The sequence below is a fragment of the Morone saxatilis genome, unplaced genomic scaffold (genome assembly GCF_004916995.1).
Source record: "Morone saxatilis isolate NCDOM2014 unplaced genomic scaffold, NCSU_SB_2.0 Contig6, whole genome shotgun sequence".
Classification (NCBI taxonomy): domain Eukaryota; kingdom Metazoa; phylum Chordata; class Actinopteri; family Moronidae; genus Morone; species Morone saxatilis.
Genome location: NW_023340206.1, coordinates 3020608 through 3030889, shown reverse-complemented (window position 1 = coordinate 3030889; position 10282 = coordinate 3020608). Strand labels below are relative to the sequence as shown.

The following is a 10282-nucleotide window of genomic DNA, read 5'->3' as shown; positions in this document are numbered from 1 at the left end:
GACATGCGCGCACACACACGCACACACACACACGCGCGCACACACACACACACACACACCCCCACGCGCACGCACTCTCCGTTCATAGTAGCACCCCCGTATCGAGACACCGGCCACCAGCCCCCTCATGAATATTTATATCAATCTGATGAATGTGAGGAAGGCCATGGGGTGTTGGCTTAGGTGTGACCACATATACACAGCGAACACTCGCAGGCACAAAAGATCACAGTATAAAGAGAGCACTGCAGGTCACGCTTCAGTCAATTATACTCCATGAAGCTCTCAGATGACAGTTGGAGGCATGGCGGTTGGAGTCATTGACCCGTCCGATTCCCCGCTACTTTGTTAATGGGGAAGAGAAGTGGGCAGACATTACAGCTTGTCGATCTCTTCCTCTTTTGTCACGCCGTTTATGGTCCAGTCGCGGTAGTTTAGAGACTAGTTAACCGGCTCTTTATCCTCTTTATCTACCACCAGGATTTGTCAAGTATTAATCCCGGCAAAAACCTGACATTTTCCATCTGCTGTTTTACCTTTCTTTCCATTCCTCTTTCTTTCCCCATGTCGCCCTCGCTCCTCCATCCCTCCCCTCTCCCTCCTTCAGATGCTGTTATTAACAGATGTAGAGCCTTACCTTTGCACATTTGCCCATTTACCGCTACCAGAACTGTCATTCTCTCCCCATTCACAGTCCTTTGGGTGCATTAGCCTCGGCCATTACTCGCATACGTCTCCACGGTACACAGGAGCTGTCAGACAAGCTGTCCAATGCCAGCATGCCATTAGCATAGTAGCTATACACCAGGTTTCAGCTGGTGAGCCCTCCCATATACAGCATATATACCGTATACGTGGCTGCTGTTTCCTGTGTTCATTGGAGAGATTTCTTGTCAAGCGAACAGAGCACTTGGTTCAGAATGCTGCTGGGTGCGACATAAATTAAACTTTATACCGCCGCCGCTTGATTAGAAGACCTTCTCATCATTCCTCGCCGTCACCCACATGCAGCTGAAATTTGAATGTTCAACATGTGTGAGTGTCCTCTCTTGTCACGCCGATCTCCCCCAGAGTGGGAATTAAACTCAGGGAGCATAACGTCTCCTCATAAGTGGACTGTCACTCCTCATTCCACGTGCACAGACACATACGCATTACCCAACACGGACCTTGTTTTCGAGGGGGGAAAAAAACCCTAAAAACCTCCACCTTCCATCCCATGCAGCCAAACGAGAAATCTAATTTCATGGGAAATTTAATGGAAAAAAAAAAACTGGAATGATTTCCTCCATCTCTCTTTAATTAGCCCGTTTTAATCACTGCGCCTACAAGGCGGCCATGAACCTCCCGTGCAGTCTCTGGTTGCTGGAATGTAAATGGTAAGGGTGCATATCCCAGCTGATCTCTCTGTGAAATGTCAGTGCTTGATTACCAGCCCATCTCCCATCATCCATCTCTTCTGCCTGCATGTCACAGTGGAGGACGCAGTGCTAGAGAAACCGGTCGGTCACATGGAAATGTGTTCTGATATTTAAAGTAGGTGGTCATGAGCGTCTTTCATATCCTGTGAAGAGAAAATGACACCTCTTTGAATAATGACCCTCTTTAATTAGACACCATGTAAGGAAACCTTTACTCACTTCATTTTACAAACTGAACAGATGTGCATGAAAGTGCTGTATTTATTACAAATGTTGAATCATGGAAAGTTATGATTTCCACTAATTAGACTTCCTATACTAAACATATGTGATATTGTTTAAACTACAGCTGCAAAGTTGTACTTTAGTACAGCCAGGAATATTTTTGGCCAGAATTATGACATTTTTATTATAAAAAACTGATATATCAGTTGATAGCGGATATATTGTTTTGAGAAGGATTCCATAGATTTCCTCAGACACTGTCTGTACCACACCCTGTGGAGTTTTTGACCAGCGGTGGTGCTATGGAGCAATGTTTTGAAGAGTGCGTGCCTGTTTTGTTTGCATCTCTTGCCACGCTCACATGAGCAGGACGACGGCTGGCATTGTATACTCACAATCTTATGGGCGCCACGAGACACATTCCTGACAGTCCGCCAAGGGACATATATAGAAAGGCGGCAGCAAATTGCAAGGAAGAAGAGAACGGCCAGCCACAATACTCGTTGCTACTGGCCAAACTGTGTCTGTGGCACTGTGCATCAAAAACTGGAATGTCTGGTCGAATACACACAATTGTATTTGCTAATTGTTGATTTGATTTAATTTGACATTTTGCCTTTCAAACATTTCAGAACAGAGCAATACATTTCAAACTCCTCCTAGGTGATGTAAACACAGATCTATACAATCAGGTTTTATAAATATTAATATATATTGGCTTTGCAAATAGTTTGTTAAAAAGGAAATGCACTCAAAGACATTGGCAAGAAACACTGGATCTATACACAGCTGTATACGTTTACAATAACCTAAGCCTGCATCTCAATGCAAATTTAAATCCGTCCAGTATAGTTACAGGCCAAACGTGGACATCGACATTGTGTCAAGTCCAAAACTCCCAAACTCACGATGAAATGAAATAATTCTGCTGTAGATTTCACTTCCTCTAGTTCCAACTCTCCTGTGAGTTAAGTCGAGTGATTTGCCTGAAGTCATTTATTACATGTCAGATGTCAGCGCCTCTGACAGGCGACAATAAGGCATTACTAAAAACGTGCTAACCCGCTTGAGAAAAAAAGTTGTATTGAATAGGACGTGATTGCGAGGCGCAGACTTGCTGATTAGCCTTTGGCGCTCCGTGACATCTCGCTCCCTCGCCTCCATTCCCCTCATTCACCGCAGTGGCGAGCCCGCGCTTGATTGGCATCTGAATAGTCAAATAACTCTGCACACCTTCTGAATGGCCAGTGATGAGCGGGAGCATGAGGTTCAAGCGGCTGATTAGAAAATGGCACGGCAAGGCATTTTATTTGTGTGGCACACAAACATGAAGGCTGTTCGTCGTGTTTTATATAATGCGTTGAACTATAAAAAAAAAATGAAAGGAGGAAAAGTTAAGAAGAGACATAAGATGGTTCATGGGTAGTTAAGGATCAGTTAAAGGCAGGATGATCCAGTTATCACCATCTGTAACTTTTTTCACAATCTCATGCTGATCCATACATCCTTACCTGCGTTCAGCACCATGTCTGTCTGACACATTTGGTATTCGTGAAGGAACATACAATCTATACAATGAATCAGCTGCAATTCACCTGCAGCCAGCCATCATGTTCCTCCTGTCGCTCAGTTCATTTTATTCTTGCCTTTTTCTCAAAAAGAACATTTGGTAGCCGTCACTGCCGAAGCCTGCAGGCTCCAGACATGTTAAGCATTCTAGATTTGATTGTCTGAAACGAAATCGCATCATGGGAAATGGTGATTTTAACTGTTCGGTTTTTCCAGTCTTTGCTCTCGTGTTTTCTTTCAGTGAAATCATATTTCTAAATGTTTGTCTGTTTTGCAAGACCGCCATATATTATATTTCCAATTCATTATTTCAAAGTTACAGGACTGTTTGTGGATTTGAGTCCCATTAACTGCATGATGACTCCTGATGAAGGTCATGTAGACCAAGAAGTTGTACCTAAGTATACCAGTGTTTCAGTTTTTCTTTAGGATTTGTAGGATTGGAAGGATGAGGTGTCTGTTGTATTTATTCTGCATTCTCTTAAACTTCAGCATTATATGAATATATTCAGATCTCCAGTAAACACACAGCATATTGGATAAAGTTAGATTATCTCTGTGTCACACTGTTGCCTGCAGATCAGATCAGATCAGACTGGAGCGGTTGAATGTTTTGCCCGGCGGGATTCGGTCACTTGAGCTGATTTGATCATATCTCATCAGCTTCGACCTTGATTCAATCCCCCCCCCCCATCTGAGCACCACAACAGCTCTTCATCTGATTATATTCAATTAACAATACCCCCTACACACACACACATTCGCCAAACCCCGTTTGATTGTAATTACGATGAGAGAACTGAAGGAACGCTTAAGGAGAGAGAATCCTTGCTGTGCCCGTGCTTTTCATTTAACTGCACGCGCGTCGACTTTTCTCCTAAAGTTGCACTTTGGAATTTTAATTCCTATTTTAGATGATCCATTGCTCTACCTTTTGACTTTGAGTGATGGCACCTCTCCAAAGCGATTTGTCAGTTCACTGAAGCAAGAGACTGGGATTCAGTCAGGATAAGGCCCGTTTCTGTTTTCTTTGCGTAGGTGTGTGTGACTTACAGAGGCTCCGCCAGGTCATCCCACCCTCAGATCTTGTCCTTCGGTGCCTCTCCTTCTGTTAATCACTCGGACTCCGTGTTGCCCTCTGTGTCACCATCACACCACCCATTAGCTCCTAATGGAGTGAGACGGTCAGGCTGTAACCTGACCTGCCTGCGCCTGCTGCGGTCTGGCAGGAGGAAACCTGGGGGGGGGGCGTGCTGAGGCCAGAGGGGGCACCGCGCTCCGTGGACTCACTTTTTCTAATGACACGTGCACGTAATCGGCGTGGGAGGAGATGATGAGGCATGAAGAGGTGGATGAGGCGGTCTGCGTCACGGTCTGTGTTTCGAATTACGCGTGCTGACAAAAAAGAAAATGAGTTTTAGTTGGAAAAACAGTCACTTTCAAGTTCAGATTCAGTCACATTGATGTTGTTGTGGAGCTGCAGCTAGTGTTGTGTTTGTTGTCAGTATTAGCTTTAACAGTTAGCAGTGATTTTGGCACAGGGGCCTGCAGAGGAGCTAATCACATCCAGCTAATGATCTATTATAGATCAACTTGTTTACAGCAAATCTACTCTCTGACCTAACCAGCCTCACGCCATCTGTCTTCCTACATGACATTGCCCCAGACTACCGTATATATATATGTGTGTGTGTGTGTGTGTTCCCCCTGCTCGCAGAGTCTCCACTCACTCCCAACTGCTAATAACTCAAATCAGGAGAAAGTCACACTCCTGAGAGTGCGCGCGTGTGTTTGTGGAGCAGTGTGTGCTATCACAGCAACCAGAGGATAAATGCCTGTAATACTGAATCCAGCTCATTTATGTTAAGTATTTAATGATTCCTGCTGCAATTACACAGCTGAAACCACATCTGTGTCCATTGTGCACAAACACACACACACACACTATTATTGTTATTATTCATTTTCCCTGCCTCTCATCCTCATCACCTAACTGATTGGCCTAATGAATGGTGCTCTGCGGTCGGTAATGTGTCTGAATAGGCCACTCCAATCATTAGCCAGCCTACGTCTGACATCGGAGGGATGTATGGAAAGGAGGAGGGATCGTTTTACTCGCACGAGCAGAGTTTTTGTTTGAAATGGCTCTCATATCTACTCTTAGAAAAGCAAAATGACCCTTTAAACTACAGTAACAAGTAAACTGTCCGTGCTAGTAAGAACCAAATAAAGCTGTTTTACAGAAAGATTGATTAGTGGTTATAGAAGCAGAAAATAGTAGCTTGTATTTTATTACGAAACTATGATTGTAGATGATGATCATGTTAGAGGAAGTCTTAAAGAGGAAATACAATACAATATACAATATTAGAAATCGAAATAGTGATTCTATACTATCATTTGGTTCATTTTCTTCCCTTTTTTTTTTTCTTCCAAAAGTGTCTATAATGAATATTTTTAAATTAGCAATGGATCACATGACCACTTGTATCTGAAAGGAGTCAAAGGACACAAAAAAGTCAGTTTTGGTTTTTATATTTTGGTCATTTTTTGTGTTAAGTTTGTAAAATGTATAGTTTCCCTGTTGAATTAAATTCATAACAATTAAAGTTCTGATTTCTATCTGTAGTAAAATACATTACGACACTATAAATCTGATGAAGAAACCATCTACTACAGAAGACAAAAGAATGTTGATAATTAATTTTGTAATGGATTAATCAACTAATACTTTCAGCTCTACATAAGTGTCTATTGAGCACTGATTGTTAATTAGAAGCTGATATACTCTGAGTTAATGAGCTGAGTGTCCTTCGTTAAACGCTTTAGAAGATTATAGTAGAGTAGTCCTGCTGTACACATTATATGTCCATCGTCAGTTTGAAAAGGTCCGCATTCGGTGGGAGCTGCAGCCCGCTCACGCTCATATATAAGGATAGATGGTGCTGTCAGGGGCCGTTCTGTCCTTGTGAGGCTCGCGAACATGTAATGTATCACAAATCCCACTTTTCCCTTCCAGGCGTTCATGTTGAGTCAATAGCTATCTAATAAGGCGTGTTGGAAAGAACACATATGTTGATGGGTGTAAGAGAAATCTGCAGGTGAGGTTTTTTGTTATTCCCTTCCAAGCACCTTCAGGCTGAGAGTGATGTTGGCTCTCCATGGCAACGCGAAGTACTAAATGTCAGTAATGTATAGCTCATATATACAGTTGGTGTGTGTGTGTGTGTGTGTTTTGTCATCTGTTCAGTAAAGAACATTAACTGGTCCTGCTATAGTGTGGTGTGGTTGGTGTAAACCGTGTGCTCCCAAACAACCACTCTAAATTACCACACGACCTTGTTTTTATTTATGAGTCTTTTCTTTCTCAGATTGATTGATTTTTGGGTATAAAATGTTAAACTCAAAGTTAAGTCCTACACTGATTATTTAACAGTCTCAGTCTCCTTCATTTTTGACGATAAGGGCTCTGATAAACCATTTCTGATTTAGTTTTTGATTACATTTTGGTCCCTAAAAAGTCAGAAGACTTGCTGACCGAGCTGTTGAGGAAACTATAATGTAAAATGAGGAACAAAGCAAATCGTCACATTTAAGAGAAGCTGGAACCAGCAAACATCAGTCATCAAAAAAAAAGTTGCTGATTAATTAGCTAATCAATTCAGCTCTAATTATTTAAATGTAGAAGAGTAAACAGCTTCCCGCCCCTGTGAAGCTAAAACTCTCATCAAGTCATTTGTCAGGTATCAAAATTAAACTAAATTAATTCTATTTTGATGAACTAATTGATTGAACCTTTGAGCGCTGGTTGGTAAACACAGCAGCTCAGTCTCAGAGATGTTATCTAACAACACATCTGATCTTATAACAGCATCTTTAAACAGTTGAATTATTGGACCGGTTAATCCGCGGTGCCGTCCTGATCCGTCTGATCTCCTGCTGCTGCTGCTGCTTACAATCAGGACACACGTTTTAACCCTTAACCTGTGTAGATCCCATCATTTAGAGTAAACACATTTCTTGAATGCAGAAGGATAAAACAGTGACTGGGTATGTGTAGGATATAAAAAAAATGTAATCATCCCACCCTAGGCTGTTTGGTGATGTAGGATTATGTCCCATACAGTAAGCTACTGGCTCTGTGGAGCTGACCTCCTCTCTCTCCATCACTGGACACTTCCCCTCGCGCTCCTGTTTTCCACAGTCACTTCATTAGCCTGAATAGATGATGGGATTTCTGCTGAGATAGAGAATTGATGTGATGAAGCAGGAAAAGGCGGGGCTGTAGCTGTATCTGTTGCTGGCAGATCTGCGTTGGTTTTGTGGCGCTGGAAAGCATCCAGTTCAATTTCAGTTTGTATCTTATGGCCGCTGTTTACCCGGTGCTTGTTAGTGTTTGATGTTCTGTAAGGGATTGGTTCGAGGCAGTACTCTACAGGTTGTATCAGTCAGCACATCCACATATCATACATCCACTTTTTTTTCGTGGCTGTGCTAATGATTGATTGAGTTCTGGCGATAAGGACAAACGCACACAATAATAACGTGCCTACTGGATGTCTCAACACACACACACTTTGAACTTTGTGTTTCACTCGTTTCCCTCCATCACTCCCCCAAGGGTTGCAATTTTTCTCCTGCCACTGCTATCATTCTTCTCTCTGGCGGGATAAGGACTGGTGTGTGTCTTTGTGTGATGCAATTGCATAGTGGGACCCCTGGCTCTGGAGTGGCCATTGTGTGTGTGTGTGTGTGTGTGTGGAGTGTGGGACAATGGTGGGAGTGGGGCAGGCCTTGGGGCTGATTGTGTGTGGACTTGTGGGGCCAGGGACCTCTCATTGTACTCATAATGGTGCGGAGTAGCTCATAGTTTGGTGGTGCTTTTGACAAGTGAAGAGACCGCACGTCTGCATGTGTGTGTGTGTGTGTGTGTGTGAAAGAGACAAAAAGAAAGAGTGAGGTAAACGTGGCCAGTCTACTTTTCATCAGTAATTCATCTACATAGTCTAATGATTGTTTTGTGCTACTTCCACAGAGCGACTGACGTGCCGTGGAGCCATTTTACCGCTTTGTTCTAGACGCACACGCAGTCCGGCCTTATGACGTGTCAGGACAGGAGACAAAAGGGTAGCTCGTGAGCAAGAAATCCAGAGGGAACATTTCACCTTTTCCCTGTGTGGGTTTATGCGTGCGATTGCGAGCATATGCTTTTCAATCTCAACACACAACCACTGTGATGATAAGCACAGCGATTAGCCTTATCTGTGAAAACTCCCTCGCAGTGCTGACCACAGCAAAACCACCTCCTCCCATTATCCCAATACAGTTTTACAGCCGGGTTTATGGGACAGTGTCCTGCTGTGATCAGGCTCAGCCAACATGCTTTAAGCCTGAAACAGATGATGTTCCACAACAAAACTGGTTGTCTTCCATCTGAAAAAAGCTGGCGAATTGTGTTTTATGCCAAGAATTAACTTTGATTGCTGGTGTGAACATATCAGCTGTTAGGACAAAATACCGTCGCTGACAAAATCGTAGGCCTAAATGTTAAGCAGCACTTCGCGGCTTAATTTATTCACTGTGATAACACTTTATTTATTTTAATGCGATGTTCTGAGTTGTTGTAAAAGATTGAATTTTACGCTCAATATCATAGAGATTGATTTCATAAGACTGCGGAGGCAGCGTGGCCCACTTCTCCTTGTCACAACAGTTCTTCATAAAAGTTTTGATATGGTCGTCTGTAACGCTAAGTTGACAAATGACTTCTGGTAGAGGGGGGCCTTCGGTTGTGGAAATGTCTGTATTTAGCCAGGAATGTGACCAAAGGGAACAATGTGCTCAGCCAGTCGACACTAATGGACCTCCCCACCATTAGTCCTGTGCCGCCCTTGACCAGGGAGACCAGGGAGGCCACAGCCAACGAGGCAGCATTACCCTCGATAGCCCGGGTGCTTCTGACCGCTGTCCGGCACGGCTCGCCCTCCCTGCCACACATTAACCTCAGATCCGGCCATCGAGTCCTATAGATCATCGGCCTCTCCGACCCGTTTGATCAGCTGCGTAGTCGTGATGTTCGACACTAAAGAGCTCCGTTTAAAACTCACTTTTTACACCGATAACGCAGAACTAAATGTGTCCTCAGGGCAGGCCGTGTGTGTATGTCTGTGATGTGAGTTGAGCCTAGTTTTACTGCGACGCCATTGGTTGTAGCCACAGCATGACCCCATATTGACCGTATCGGCTATCGGTCGGGGATGGTAATGAGTTGTCTGCGTGTCTGAATCGGACGGACTGTTAACGGATAACTGTAAAACTTTGAGAAACATGTGTGAGAATGCACAAACACAAAACACTCGCACACACTCGCACACACTGCTGCTTTTTTATTGGCATTCTTGGACCTCCCACATTCCTGCTCAGAAGGTTAATAGTTGCCGGCTGTGTTGCATTACACATGAGGGGAAAACACAACAGTTACTATCTCTGCAAGCCTTTCCTCAACACACTCACTCAGTGACTTGCAAAGGCATGCACTCGTTGTTATACGGGCATATTTTGGACAAGGAGGATATGAATAAAACCGATTGAAGAACGCAATCAAAATAATGCCTATTATATTATATCGTATTATCTAAAGCTAGCAGCCTCAAAATGCACACACACACACACACACACACACACCGAGAGTCTCTTTTCAAATGGGTATCAAAATTCATGTTGAGAATGCAGTGGGGTGTGTTGGTGTGCATGGGTTGACCTGCGCTGTTCAGCAGCTGTTTGTGTTTGCGCATGCATGTGTATTGTAATGTAATATGGGGAGTTTACACAGCTACATTGTTGTAGAGGTGACTCAGCGCGACGTGCAGGAGAATGGCACGTTATTGTAAAAGAAAACTCCGTAGGTGAAGGAGACGACGTTTTGGGTGGGCAGCTGTGAACAGGTATTACTCGAGAACAAAGTGTGTATGTCGGAGCTTGTGGGTGTATGTATATCAGCTTCTTGGTGATGGCGGCGCCATTGAAACTGATCTGAGTCTGATGACACGCACACACACACATGCACA

The 10282-nt window shown here is 43.6% G+C and overlaps 1 protein-coding gene across 1 annotated transcript in view; it reads left to right on the top strand.

Annotated features, from left to right (window-relative positions):
* pard3ba (par-3 family cell polarity regulator beta a) overlaps positions 1 to 10282 on the top strand; it is a gene marked incomplete in the record, with an annotated part of 136360 nt that overhangs the window by 1300 nt on the left and 124778 nt on the right.